Genomic DNA, 14,588 nt, shown 5'->3' on the forward strand with positions numbered 1-14,588 from the left:
AGATTCAAGTATTGCTTTTGCTGTACATGGTATGCCGTGTTTGAACAGTATTCCTGTTCCACATTCATTGCCTATGTTTAAGATCGCCTCATATCCGTACACATCCGCTATTTTGGTTGTAACTACCTCTTGTAACATCGCTATGTCAATGTCGGCGGCATATAAGTAGTCCTTCACAGATTGTAACTTTACGTCCGAAACTATTCTGTTTACATTGAGCGTGGCGATTTTATACGCCTGCGTCATTCGGTAGTCCAACTAAGCGCATTCAGTGTCGTCAGACCATGCTGTCCCCGTATCAGTTCCGCAGCGGTCAACAGTGTCCATTGGTTCTTCAATTGGAGGGGCGAGGTTCATCTGTACGTCCTCATTCGGGTTGGGGATGTCTGGTTTTCCGATGTCTACCACGCCTTGCTTTCCGCTTCGATCTGTTTTAAGAATTTTTTTGGTACGGGAGAGTTTTTTCTCCAGTTCTTGAATCTCTTCAGGGCTCTGTTTTCGTGTTTGCCGTTTAGGTTTCACCGGCTGCTGTCTGATGTTGTCTTCCTCAGCATTCTTCGAATCTTCTAAGCGGGTGGTGTTTCGAGCTAAATTGTCGACCGTGCTCTTGGTGGATGATGGTGTCAATAGAGAAATCGGTTCACTATGAGGTTGCTCATTCCGGGATGGTTCTTGCATGTCATTCTCAACAGCGGAGGAATCGGATAATTTGCTGTGGCTCCCAATATCTTTCGGTGGCTGTTGTGTTGAAACCGTTACAGCTGTCACGATTTCCTTAGGTTCGGGTGGTCTAGCTTCTGTTGTGTCAGTGGTGGCAATCTGGGCTTCTATTCGGGTGGGATGGTTCTCCGAATTCACATCAGGGCTTGGGGTCAAGACTTGGCCGCGGGCAGCCGTAGCGTAAGTCGCTGGCAGCGCAGTCATAGCCGGCGGTCGCGGCGCCTCGCCAGCCGGCAGCTGCGCCACTCGCCGCTGTAAACACTCCGCGCGGACGTGGCCGGGAGAGTTGCACGCCGCGCACGTCCTCGGCTGGCCGTCGTATATAACGATACCTCGGTATCCACAGACGCTGATGTATGACGGTACATGTTTGTGCAAATCGACCTTTAATTGCCTCACTCCGTTGAGAACTTGGAATTTGCGCGCGTTGGACCACCGTTCGGCAACATTGCTGAGAACTTTACCGTACGGCGCTATCACTGCGTTTATTTGTTCCGCCGGTACTTCGAATGGTAGTTCGAATATCCTGATAGTTCGTATTCCAAACCCTGCATGTGTTACGGTGACTTCGCCTACGTTTCCATCACAATGCTTAAATTTCATACTTCCTCCGCAAGACTCAACTATTTTGTCACATAAGTTAGCATTCCTCAATTTCACAAATACAACGCTGCTCACTATCGAAAGATGCATTCCAATGACATCCTCTGAATCAACTTTCACTTCGTATTCCAACCAATCTTCGATTTCGTGTAGTTTAGGTCGGGCGTAATTACGATCAAACGAGAATTTCAAAGTATCTTGTCTGTTCAAGTGGGCCATCACGGATTCATATTTCAAATTTCAATATGCGTAGAAGTTCTGCAACGATGCAAACCGCACTGCGACTTACCACGCCAAAGCACAGCAGACCGCGGCGCACGAAACTCAGCACACGTCCGCACAGCACGGCTGACGCGGCGAGACTTCCTCGTCTGCTAGTACAACAGCTGTGTCTTGGGCTAGTGCTTGCGGAAAGAAGACATTTGTCGATTCGAAAACGCATTCAAAACATCGTACTGGGCCGGTGTTAACGTCTAATGCCAAGCTGCAGTGCAGCCGACCAAGCTCCCACTCGCGAATCGTTTAATGACAGCATCCGTCCACGTCGATATCCGATCGGGGCAAAATCACCGGCCCACCTATTTACTGCAGGAATAAGCATTGTATCGACATGCAGTGTCGTCTAATGCAAATGAGAAAGGTGCTGTGCATTCTTTTCCAAGACTTACTGCAACGAAACGTACAGCTCGATACGCTACACTGATATTGCTTGCAAGGTTTTGACGTTCCCCCTAGCCCAAGATTGTCCTGCTGTTTGCGATGGAGCTTGGTGTTTGGTCGGCCACTAGCGACGGATGGCTGCAAAGTCAAGTCTCTCCAGTAGGCCCTGCCAAATCGCTTCTGTAGATGGCGGCCTCACTTGAAACAAACTGTCGGAAGGCGACAGTTGTGCTACAGATGGATTATTATAGGCTCGATACGTTAAAATGACTGCGACAGGTATGCACTTAAATATAAATTAGAGCTCGTAGTTCGCAAATACCAACATACTCTTAGCTGCAGCCGAAATTTGATTGGTTTGTAGATCTCGAAATGATGTTTAATTCGAAGGGCATACGCTATGGAATGTTGTGCGCTTTCATCTGGTGGGCAGTTTTGTCTCGTATTTCATACACACGCTATCTGCCACGTACACGCGTCGTTGTTACTACTGAGTGGCGTTTCGCACGGAGAAGGAGTGACCGCAAACGCGTGCTTCACGTAAAATTCATCGACGAGGATGGGATTCGAACCCACGCGTGCAGAGCACATTGGATTAGCAGTCCAACGCCTTAACCACTCGGCCACCTCGTCTGCTAGTACAACAGCTGTGTCTTGGGCTAGTGCTTGCGGAAAGAAGACATTTGTCGATTCGAAAACGCATTCAAAACATCGTTCTGGGCCGGTGTTAACGTCTAATGCCAAGCTGCAGTGCAGCCGACCAAGCTCCCACTCGCGAATCGTTTAATGACAGCATCCGTCCACGTCGATATCCGATCGGGGCAAAATCACCGGCCCACCTATTTACTGCAGGAATAAGCATTGTATCGACATGCAGTGTCGTCTAATGCAAATGAGAAAGGTGCTGTGCATTCTTTTCCAAGACTTACTGCAACGAAACGTACAGCTCGATACGCTACACTGATATTGCTTGCAAGGTTTTGACGTTCCCCCTAGCCCAAGATTGTCCTGCTGTTTGCGATGGAGCTTGGTGTTTGGTCGGCCACTAGCGACGGATGGCTGCAAAGTCAAGTCTCTCCAGTAGGCCCTGCCAAATCGCTTCTGTAGATGGCGGCCTCACTTGAAACAAACTGTCGGAAGGCGACAGTTGTGCTACAGATGGATTATTATAGGCTCGATACGTTAAAATGTCTGCGACAGGTATGCACTTAAATATAAATTAGAGCTCGTAGTTCGCAAATACCAACATACTCTTAGCTGCAGCCGAAATTTGATTGGTTTGTAGATCTCGAAATGATGTTTAATTCGAAGGGCATACGCTATGGAATGTTGTGCGCTTTCATCTGGTGGGCAGTTTTGTCTCGTATTTCATACACACGCTATCTGCCACGTACACGCGTCGTTGTTACTACTGAGTGGCGTTTCGCACGGAGAAGGAGTGACCGCAAACGCGTGCTTCACGTAAAATTCATCGACGAGGATGGGATTCGAACCCACGCGTGCAGAGCACATTGGATTAGCAGTCCAACGCCTTAACCACTCGGCCACCTCGTCTGCTAGTACAACAGCTGTGTCTTGGGCTAGTGCTTGCGGAAAGAAGACATTTGTCGATTCGAAAACGCATTCAAAACATCGTTCTGGGCCGGTGTTAACGTCTAATGCCAAGCTGCAGTGCAGCCGACCAAGCTCCCACTCGCGAATCGTTTAATGACAGCATCCGTCCACGTCGATATCCGATCGGGGCAAAATCACCGGCCCACCTATTTACTGCAGGAATAAGCATTGTATCGACATGCAGTGTCGTCTAATGCAAATGAGAAAGGTGCTGTGCATTCTTTCCCAAGACTTACTGCAACGAAACGTACAGCTCGATACGCTACACTGATATTGCTTGCAAGGTTTTGACGTTCCCCCTAGCCCAAGATTGTCCTGCTGTTTGCGATGGAGCTTGGTGTTTGGTCGGCCACTAGCGACGGATGGCTGCAAAGTCAAGTCTCTCCAGTAGGCCCTGCCAAATCGCTTCTGTAGATGGCGGCCTCACTTGAAACAAACTGTCGGAAGGCGACAGTTGTGCTACAGATGGATTATTATAGGCTCGATACGTTAAAATGACTGCGACAGGTATGCACTTAAATATAAATTAGAGCTCGTAGTTCGCAAATACCAACATACTCTTAGCTGCAGCCGAAATTTGATTGGTTTGTAGATCTCGAAATGATGTTTAATTCGAAGGGCATACGCTATGGAATGTTGTGCGCTTTCATCTGGTGGGCAGTTTTGTCTCGTATTTCATACACACGCTATCTGCCACGTACACGCGTCGTTGTTACTACTGAGTGGCGTTTCGCACGGAGAAGGAGTGACCGCAAACGCGTGCTTCACGTAAAATTCATCGACGAGGATGGGATTCGAACCCACGCGTGCAGAGCACATTGGATTAGCATTCCAACGCCTTAACCACTCGGCCACCTCGTCTGCTGGTACAACAGCTGTGTCTTGGGCTAGTGCTTGCGGAAAGAAGACATTTGTCGATTCGAAAACGCATTCAAAACATCGTACTGGGCCGGTGTTAACGTCTAATGCCAAGCTGCAGTGCAGCCGACCAAGCTCCCACTCGCGAATCGTTTAATGACAGCATCCGTCCACGTCGATATCCGATCGGGGCAAAATCACCGGCCCACCTATTTACTGCAGGAATAAGCATTGTATCGACATGCAGTGTCGTCTAATGCAAATGAGAAAGGTGCTGTGCATTCTTTTCCAAGACTTACTGCAACGAAACGTACAGCTCGATACGCTACACTGATATTGCTTGCAAGGTTTTGTGTGGTGTCACCGCCAGACACCACACTTGCTAGGTGGTAGCTTAAATCGGCCGCGGTCCATGTAGTACATGTCGGACCCGCGTGTCGCCACTGTGATCGCAGACCTAGCGCCACCACCAAGGCAGGTCTCGTGATACGAGAGTGGACTCGACCCCAGTTGTACGCGAACCTAGCTATCGCCCAGTTGTACGAGAACCAAGCTACCGCCCAGTTGTACGAGAACCAAGCTACCGCCCCAGTTGTACGAGAACCAAGCTACCGCCCAGTTGTACGCGAACCTAGCTATCGCCCAGTTGTACGAAGCTTTCTCTCTCATTAGCCGAGAGACAGAATAGCCATCAGCTAAGTTAATGGCTACGAACTAGCAAGGAGCCATTTGTATCAGTGCCTATAGCTTACGAGTATTCAAGAGAGATGTATTCCAAGGAATTATTAAAAGTTAAGTAAAAAGCATCTACATACTTTTCTTCTTATTCATTCATAAGTTTTTATGTTCCAGACTTCACGCCCGTATGCTTATTGCCGTTCGTGCACTATCGGCCACAGCGTTAGTTTAGCATTCCTTTTCAGCAATCCACATCACGGTGTCGGTCCAGCTACCGACATTACATTTTGACGTTCCCCCTAGCCCAAGATTGTCCTGCTGTTTGCGATGGAGCTTGGTGTTTGGTCGGCCACTAGCGACAGATGGCTGCAAAGTCAATACAGATGGATTATTATAGGCTCGATACGTTAAAATGACTGCGACAGGTATGCACTTAAATATAAATTAGAGCTCGTAGTTCGCAAATACCAACATACTCTTAGCTGCAGCCGAAATTTGATTGGTTTGTAGATCTCGAAATGATGTTTAATTCGAAGGGCATACGCTATGGAATGTTGTGCGCTTTCATCTGGTGGGCAGTTTTGTCTCATATTTCATACACACGCTATCTGCCACGTACACGCGTCGTTGTTACTACTGAGTGGCGTTTCGCACGGAGAAGGAGTGACCGCAAACGCGTGCTTCACGTAAAATTCATCGACGAGGATGGGATTCGAACCCACGCGTGCAGAGCACATTGGATTAGCAGTCCAACGCCTTAACCACTCGGCCACCCCGTCTGCTGGTACAACAGCTGTGTCTTGGGCTAGTGCTTGCGGAAAGAAGACATTTGTCGATTCGAAAACGCATTCAAAACATCGTACTGGGCCGGTGTTAACGTCTAATGCCAAGCTGCAGTGCAGCCGACCAAGCTCCCACTCGCGAATCGTTTAATGACAGCATCCGTCCACGTCGATATCCGATCGGGGCAAAATCACCGGCCCACCTATTTACTGCAGGAATAAGCATTGTATCGACATGCAGTGTCGTCTAATGCAAATGAGAAAGGTGCTGTGCATTCTTCTCCAAGACTTACTGCAACGAAACGTACAGCTCGATACGCTACACTGATATTGCTTGCAAGGTTTTGTGTGGTGTCACCGCCAGACACCACACTTGCTAGGTGGTAGCTTAAATCGGCCGCGGTCCATGTAGTACATGTCGGACCCGCGTGTCGCCACTGTGATCGCAGACCTAGCGCCACCACCAAGGCAGGTCTCGTGATACGAGAGTGGACTCGACCCCAGTTGTACGCGAACCTAGCTATCGCCCAGTTGTACGAGAACCAAGCTACCGCCCAGTTGTACGAGAACCAAGCTACCGCCCCAGTTGTACGAGAACCAAGCTACCACCCAGTTGTACGCGAACCTAGCTATCGCCCAGTTGTACGAAGCTTTCTCTCTCATTAGCCGAGAGACAGAATAGCCATCAGCTAAGTTAATGGCTACGAACTAGCAAGGAGCCATTTGTATCAGTGCCTATAGCTTACGAGTATTCAAGAGAGATGTATTCCAAGGAATTATTAAAAGTTAAGTAAAAAGCATCTACATACTTTTCTTCTTATTCATTCATAAGTTTTTATGTTCCAGACTTCACGCCCGTATGCTTATTGCCGTTCGTGCACTATCGGCCACAGCGTTAGTTTAGCATTCCTTTTCAGCAATCCACATCACGGTGTCGGTCCAGCTACCGACATTACATTTTGACGTTCCCCCTAGCCCAAGATTGTCCTGCTGTTTGCGATGGAGCTTGGTGTTTGGTCGGCCACTAGCGACAGATGGCTGCAAAGTCAATACAGATGGATTATTATAGGCTCGATACGTTAAAATGACTGCGACAGGTATGCACTTAAATATAAATTAGAGCTCGTAGTTCGCAAATACCAACATACTCTTAGCTGCAGCCGAAATTTGATTGGTTTGTAGATCTCGAAATGATGTTTAATTCGAAGGGCATACGCTATGGAATGTTGTGCGCTTTCATCTGGTGGGCAGTTTTGTCTCGTATTTCATACACACGCTATCTGCCACGTACACGCGTCGTTGTTACTACTGAGTGGCGTTTCGCACGGAGAAGGAGTGACCGCAAACGCGTGCTTCACGTAAAATTCATCGACGAGGATGGGATTCGAACCCACGCGTGCAGAGCACATTGGATTAGCAGTCCAACGCCTTAACCACTCGGCCACCCCGTCTGCTGGTACAACAGCTGTGTCTTGGGCTAGTGCTTGCGGAAAGAAGACATTTGTCGATTCGAAAACGCATTCAAAACATCGTACTGGGCCGGTGTTAACGTCTAATGCCAAGCTGCAGTGCAGCCGACCAAGCTCCCACTCGCGAATCGTTTAATGACAGCATCCGTCCACGTCGATATCCGATCGGGGCAAAATCACCGGCCCACCTATTTACTGCAGGAATAAGCATTGTATCGACATGCAGTGTCGTCTAATGCAAATGAGAAAGGTGCTGTGCATTCTTCTCCAAGACTTACTGCAACGAAACGTACAGCTCGATACGCTACACTGATATTGCTTGCAAGGTTTTGACGTTCCCCCTAGCCCAAGATTGTCCTGCTGTTTGCGATGGAGCTTGGTGTTTGGTCGGCCACTAGCGACGGATGGCTGCAAAGTCAAGTCTCTCCAGTAGGCCCTGCCAAATCGCTTCTGTAGATGGCGGCCTCACTTGAAACAAACTGTCGGAAGGCGACAGTTGTGCTACAGATGGATTATTATAGGCTCGATACGTTAAAATGACTGCGACAGGTATGCACTTAAATATAAATTAGAGCTCGTAGTTCGCAAATTACCAACATACTCTTAGCTGCAGCCGAAATTTGATTGGTTTGTAGATCTCGAAATGATGTTTAATTCGAAGGGCATACGCTATGGAATGTTGTGCGCTTTCATCTGGTGGACAGTTTTGTCTCGTATTTCATACACACGCTATTTGCCACGTACACGCGTCGTTGTTACTACTGAGTGGCGTTTCGCACGGAGAAGGAGTGACCGCAAACGCGTGCTTCACGTAAAATTCATCGACGAGGATGGGATTCGAACCCACGCGTGCAGAGCACATTGGATTAGCAGTCCAACGCCTTAACCACTCGGCCAACTCGTCTGCTAGTACAACAGCTGTGTCTTGGGCTAGTGCTTGCGGAAAGAAGACATTTGTCGATTCGAAAACGCATTCAAAACATCGTACTGGGCCGGTGTTAACGTCTAATGCCAAGCTGCAGTGCAGCCGACCAAGCTCCCACTCGCGAATCGTTTAATGACAGCATCCGTCCACGTCGATATCCGATCGGGGCAAAATCACCGGCCCACCTATTTACTGCAGGAATAAGCATTGTATCGACATGCAGTGTCGTCTAATGCAAATGAGAAAGGTGCTGTGCATTCTTTTCCAAGACTTACTGCAACGAAACGTACAGCTCGATACGCTACACTGATATTGCTTGCAAGGTTTTGACGTTCCCCCTAGCCCAAGATTGTCCTGCTGTTTGCGATGGAGCTTGGTGTTTGGTCGGCCACTAGCGACGGATGGCTGCAAAGTCAATACAGATGGATTATTATAGGCTCGATACGTTAAAATGACTGCGACAGGTATGCACTTAAATATAAATTAGAGCTCGTAGTTCGCAAATACCAACATACTCTTAGCTGCAGCCGAAATTTGATTGGTTTGTAGATCTCGAAATGATGTTTAATTCGAAGGGCATACGCTATGGAATGTTGTGCGCTTTCATCTGGTGGGCAGTTTTGTCTCGTATTTCATACACACGCTATCTGCCACGTACACGCGTCGTTGTTACTACTGAGTGGCGTTTCGCACGGGGAAGGAGTGACCGCAAACGCGTGCTTCACGTAAAATTCATCGACGAGGATGGGATTCGAACCCACGCGTGCAGAGCACATTGGATTAGCAGTCCAACGCCTTAACCACTCGGCCACCTCGTCTGCTAGTACAACAGCTGTGTCTTGGGCTAGTGCTTGCGGAAAGAAGACATTTGTCGATTCGAAAACGCATTCAAAACATCGTTCTGGGCCGGTGTTAACGTCTAATGCCAAGCTGCAGTGCAGCCGACCAAGCTCCCACTCGCGAATCGTTTAATGACAGCATCCGTCCACGTCGATATCCGATCGGGGCAAAATCACCGGCCCACCTATTTACTGCAGGAATAAGCATTGTATCGACATGCAGTGTCGTCTAATGCAAATGAGAAAGGTGCTGTGCATTCTTTTCCAAGACTTACTGCAACGAAACGTACAGCTCGATACGCTACACTGATATTGCTTGCAAGGTTTTGACGTTCCCCCTAGCCCAAGATTGTCCTGCTGTTTGCGATGGAGCTTGGTGTTTGGTCGGCCACTAGCGACGGATGGCTGCAAAGTCAAGTCTCTCCAGTAGGCCCTGCCAAATCGCTTCTGTAGATGGCGGCCTCACTTGAAACAAACTGTCGGAAGGCGACAGTTGTGCTACAGATGGATTATTATAGGCTCGATACGTTAAAATGACTGCGACAGGTATGCACTTAAATATAAATTAGAGCTCGTAGTTCGCAAATACCAACATACTCTTAGCTGCAGCCGAAATTTGATTGGTTTGTAGATCTCGAAATGATGTTTAATTCGAAGGGCATACGCTATGGAATGTTGTGCGCTTTCATCTGGTGGGCAGTTTTGTCTCGTATTTCATACACACGCTATCTGCCACGTACACGCGTCGTTGTTACTACTGAGTGGCGTTTCGCACGGAGAAGGAGTGACCGCAAACGCGTGCTTCACGTAAAATTCATCGACGAGGATGGGATTCGAACCCACGCGTGCAGAGCACATTGGATTAGCATTCCAACGCCTTAACCACTCGGCCACCCCGTCTGCTGGTACAACAGCTGTGTCTTGGGCTAGTGCTTGCGGAAAGAAGACATTTGTCGATTCGAAAACGCATTCAAAACATCGTACTGGGCCGGTGTTAACGTCTAATGCCAAGCTGCAGTGCAGCCGACCAAGCTCCCACTCGCGAATCGTTTAATGACAGCATCCGTCCACGTCGATATCCGATCGGGGCAAAATCACCGGCCCACCTATTTACTGCAGGAATAAGCATTGTATCGACATGCAGTGTCGTCTAATGCAAATGAGAAAGGTGCTGTGCATTCTTTTCCAAGACTTACTGCAACGAAACGTACAGCTCGATACGCTACACTGATATTGCTTGCAAGGTTTTGTGTGGTGTCACCGCCAGACACCACACTTGCTAGGTGGTAGCTTAAATCGGCCGCGGTCCATGTAGTACATGTCGGACCCGCGTGTCGCCACTGTGATCGCAGACCTAGCGCCACCACCAAGGCAGGTCTCGTGATACGAGAGTGGACTCGACCCCAGTTGTACGCGAACCTAGCTATCGCCCAGTTGTACGAGAACCAAGCTACCGCCCAGTTGTACGAGAACCAAGCTACCGCCCCAGTTGTACGAGAACCAAGCTACCGCCCAGTTGTACGCGAACCTAGCTATCGCCCAGTTGTACGAAGCTTTCTCTCTCATTAGCCGAGAGACAGAATAGCCATCAGCTAAGTTAATGGCTACGAACTAGCAAGGAGCCATTTGTATCAGTGCCTATAGCTTACGAGTATTCAAGAGAGATGTATTCCAAGGAATTATTAAAAGTTAAGTAAAAAGCATCTACATACTTTTCTTCTTATTCATTCATAAGTTTTTATGTTCCAGACTTCACGCCCGTATGCTTATTGCCGTTCGTGCACTATCGGCCACAGCGTTAGTTTAGCATTCCTTTTCAGCAATCCACATCACGGTGTCGGTCCAGCTACCGACATTACATTTTGACGTTCCCCCTAGCCCAAGATTGTCCTGCTGTTTGCGATGGAGCTTGGTGTTTGGTCGGCCACTAGCGACAGATGGCTGCAAAGTCAATACAGATGGATTATTATAGGCTCGATACGTTAAAATGACTGCGACAGGTATGCACTTAAATATAAATTAGAGCTCGTAGTTCGCAAATACCAACATACTCTTAGCTGCAGCCGAAATTTGATTGGTTTGTAGATCTCGAAATGATGTTTAATTCGAAGGGCATACGCTATGGAATGTTGTGCGCTTTCATCTGGTGGGCAGTTTTGTCTCGTATTTCATACACACGCTATCTGCCACGTACACGCGTCGTTGTTACTACTGAGTGGCGTTTCGCACGGAGAAGGAGTGACCGCAAACGCGTGCTTCACGTAAAATTCATCGACGAGGATGGGATTCGAACCCACGCGTGCAGAGCACATTGGATTAGCAGTCCAACGCCTTAACCACTCGGCCACCCCGTCTGCTGGTACAACAGCTGTGTCTTGGGCTAGTGCTTGCGGAAAGAAGACATTTGTCGATTCGAAAACGCATTCAAAACATCGTACTGGGCCGGTGTTAACGTCTAATGCCAAGCTGCAGTGCAGCCGACCAAGCTCCCACTCGCGAATCGTTTAATGACAGCATCCGTCCACGTCGATATCCGATCGGGGCAAAATCACCGGCCCACCTATTTACTGCAGGAATAAGCATTGTATCGACATGCAGTGTCGTCTAATGCAAATGAGAAAGGTGCTGTGCATTCTTCTCCAAGACTTACTGCAACGAAACGTACAGCTCGATACGCTACACTGATATTGCTTGCAAGGTTTTGACGTTCCCCCTAGCCCAAGATTGTCCTGCTGTTTGCGATGGAGCTTGGTGTTTGGTCGGCCACTAGCGACGGATGGCTGCAAAGTCAATACAGATGGATTATTATAGGCTCGATACGTTAAAATGACTGCGACAGGTATGCACTTAAATATAAATTAGAGCTCGTAGTTCGCAAATACCAACATACTCTTAGCTGCAGCCGAAATTTGATTGGTTTGTAGATCTCGAAATGATGTTTAATTCGAAGGGCATACGCTATGGAATGTTGTGCGCTTTCATCTGGTGGGCAGTTTTGTCTCGTATTTCATACACACGCTATCTGCCACGTACACGCGTCGTTGTTACTACTGAGTGGCGTTTCGCACGGGGAAGGAGTGACCGCAAACGCGTGCTTCACGTAAAATTCATCGACGAGGATGGGATTCGAACCCACGCGTGCAGAGCACATTGGATTAGCAGTCCAACGCCTTAACCACTCGGCCACCCCGTCTGCTGGTACAACAGCTGTGTCTTGGGCTAGTGCTTGCGGAAAGAAGACATTTGTCGATTCGAAAACGCATTCAAAACATCGTACTGGGCCGGTGTTAACGTCTAATGCCAAGCTGCAGTGCAGCCGACCAAGCTCCCACTCGCGAATCGTTTAATGACAGCATCCGTCCACGTCGATATCCGATCGGGGCAAAATCACCGGCCCACCTATTTACTGCAGGAATAAGCATTGTATCGACATGCAGTGTCGTCTAATGCAAATGAGAAAGGTGCTGTGCATTCTTTTCCAAGACTTACTGCAACGAAACGTACAGCTCGATACGCTACACTGATATTGCTTGCAAGGTTTTGACGTTCCCCCTAGCCCAAGATTGTCCTGCTGTTTGCGATGGAGCTTGGTGTTTGGTCGGCCACTAGCGACGGATGGCTGCAAAGTCAATACAGATGGATTATTATAGGCTCGATACGTTAAAATGACTGCGACAGGTATGCACTTAAATATAAATTAGAGCTCGTAGTTCGCAAATACCAACATACTCTTAGCTGCAGCCGAAATTTGATTGGTTTGTAGATCTCGAAATGATGTTTAATTCGAAGGGCATACGCTATGGAATGTTGTGCGCTTTCATCTGGTGGGCAGTTTTGTCTCGTATTTCATACACACGCTATCTGCCACGTACACGCGTCGTTGTTACTACTGAGTGGCGTTTCGCACGGAGGAGTGACCGCAAACGCGTGCTTCACGTAAAATTCATCGACGAGGATGGGATTCGAACCCACGCGTGCAGAGCACATTGGATTAGCAGTCCAACGCCTTAACCACTTTTTTTTTTTTTTTTTTTTTTTTTTTTTTTTTTTTTTTTTTTTTTGTAAGTAATAGGGCCTCCCTTCTCCCCTTACAGCCCTCCTTGCGCTCTCCATGAATGCCTTCCTTGGCGAGCTTCTTCAGCTATAATCAAATGAAATCAATGTCTCCAGATTCACTGGCATCGTACAACAGTACACAAAAGGAATTCAATTTCTTCGTGATTACAAGGAGCTCATTGCTTCTTCTTTTTGGAATATAAGTGCCAACGAAAATTAGAAATCTTTCTCAAAACCAAGAAGAGAGGAAAAAAAAAAAAAGAGATGTCTCTTCCCTCAAAAAACAAATAATGAGGAATAAGAAAGAAAAGAAAACTTCAGGTTCTTCAAGCGCCATAGGCGAAATGATAACGAAATATTATTCACTGTTGTCTTGTACCTGGGAACTTCACCATGGAAATGGTGACAGGAATCGCGGATTTACTTTAGAATCACCCAATTCCCTGTTTCTCAAACAGGATTGTTAACATATTGCCAAAATCCCTCTTAATGTGTGGGAACTGGTTTCTTCGCCAATATGCCGTTGCCATATAAGCAGTAAAGGCAGTAATATTGTCTTCTCCGTGTTTCGTTATGACGTAATTGACAAAATGTCCCAGCATCCACATAACAGTATTGTTTTTCGTTTTGGGGTAAAACCGTGTATCAGGCCACAGGAGGATATCAGTTGTATAAAGACTTTCAGTGCTACGTGTGAGCAGCGCCAATCGTTTCCGCACCCAATGCCAGTTGAACTGATGTCCACAGCAAGTAAACCTGTGCCTCAGAGTGTCTACTAATCCACATTTGAGGCAGTTGTCAGTAGCACTTAAGCCAATGCGGTTGAGTTTTTCGTTGGTTGGAATAAGATTGTGGACAACTTTATACCAGGCGGAAAGCACATCGGAAGAATGAATTTTGAGAGTAATATTGGTCCACACTGCCGTCCAGACGATTCTTGGGTAGTGCATTTCAATTGTATTTGGAGCTTCGTACTTCTGCCACTGAGCAATTAAGAACACTGTCGTGAGACAAGGACTTGTGGAAACACTGTCACCTAAGTAACTCATTTCGAGGTAATAAACACCGACATGTTGCAATTGAAAGTTTAGTTTCCCGATGTCAATTGGCGGTTTCATACATTTAGGGCGAACAATGCGAAACAGCTTCGATGTGATAGTATGGGGCATCGTGGTAATTATCACAGTTGTTCGTTTTATATAGAGTGCTGTCGCCTTTCGACGGATATCATTGAGTTGCAGGCCCCCAGCTTGCACTGACTTAGACAGTGTGGTATAGGTTAACTTAAAAATATGACCGAGCCACACAAACCTACTGGACAAACGCATGATCTTATGGGCTTGCATTTTGGGAAGAGGGAACACCTGAGCGACATAATAAGCTT

At 47.6% G+C, this 14,588-nt stretch overlaps 10 non-coding genes across 10 annotated transcripts; all 10 read right to left on the reverse strand.

The window, feature by feature from the left end:
* Nucleotides 1-2,534: 2,534 nt before the first annotated feature.
* Nucleotides 2,535-2,616, reverse strand: Trnas-gcu. Its single transcript has one exon. It is a non-coding gene; the product is annotated as a tRNA-Ser (tRNA).
* Nucleotides 2,617-3,455: 839 nt separating this feature from the next.
* On the reverse strand, nucleotides 3,456-3,537 carry Trnas-gcu. Its single transcript has one exon. It is a non-coding gene; the product is annotated as a tRNA-Ser (tRNA).
* Nucleotides 3,538-4,376: 839 nt separating this feature from the next.
* Nucleotides 4,377-4,458, reverse strand: Trnas-gcu. Its single transcript has one exon. It is a non-coding gene; the product is annotated as a tRNA-Ser (tRNA).
* A 1,372-nt stretch (nucleotides 4,459-5,830) lies between these two features.
* On the reverse strand, nucleotides 5,831-5,912 carry Trnas-gcu. Its single transcript has one exon. It is a non-coding gene; the product is annotated as a tRNA-Ser (tRNA).
* A 1,372-nt stretch (nucleotides 5,913-7,284) lies between these two features.
* Nucleotides 7,285-7,366, reverse strand: Trnas-gcu. The gene has a single exon. It is a non-coding gene; the product is annotated as a tRNA-Ser (tRNA).
* An 840-nt stretch (nucleotides 7,367-8,206) lies between these two features.
* Trnas-gcu lies at nucleotides 8,207-8,288 on the reverse strand. The gene has a single exon. It is a non-coding gene; the product is annotated as a tRNA-Ser (tRNA).
* Nucleotides 8,289-9,045: 757 nt separating this feature from the next.
* Trnas-gcu lies at nucleotides 9,046-9,127 on the reverse strand. Its single transcript has one exon. It is a non-coding gene; the product is annotated as a tRNA-Ser (tRNA).
* An 839-nt stretch (nucleotides 9,128-9,966) lies between these two features.
* Nucleotides 9,967-10,048, reverse strand: Trnas-gcu. The gene has a single exon. It is a non-coding gene; the product is annotated as a tRNA-Ser (tRNA).
* Nucleotides 10,049-11,420: 1,372 nt separating this feature from the next.
* Trnas-gcu lies at nucleotides 11,421-11,502 on the reverse strand. The gene has a single exon. It is a non-coding gene; the product is annotated as a tRNA-Ser (tRNA).
* A 757-nt stretch (nucleotides 11,503-12,259) lies between these two features.
* Nucleotides 12,260-12,341, reverse strand: Trnas-gcu. The gene has a single exon. It is a non-coding gene; the product is annotated as a tRNA-Ser (tRNA).
* Nucleotides 12,342-14,588: the final 2,247 nt, after the last annotated feature.

Source organism: Schistocerca piceifrons, unplaced genomic scaffold (genome assembly GCF_021461385.2).
Source record: "Schistocerca piceifrons isolate TAMUIC-IGC-003096 unplaced genomic scaffold, iqSchPice1.1 HiC_scaffold_2315, whole genome shotgun sequence".
Classification (NCBI taxonomy): domain Eukaryota; kingdom Metazoa; phylum Arthropoda; class Insecta; order Orthoptera; family Acrididae; genus Schistocerca; species Schistocerca piceifrons.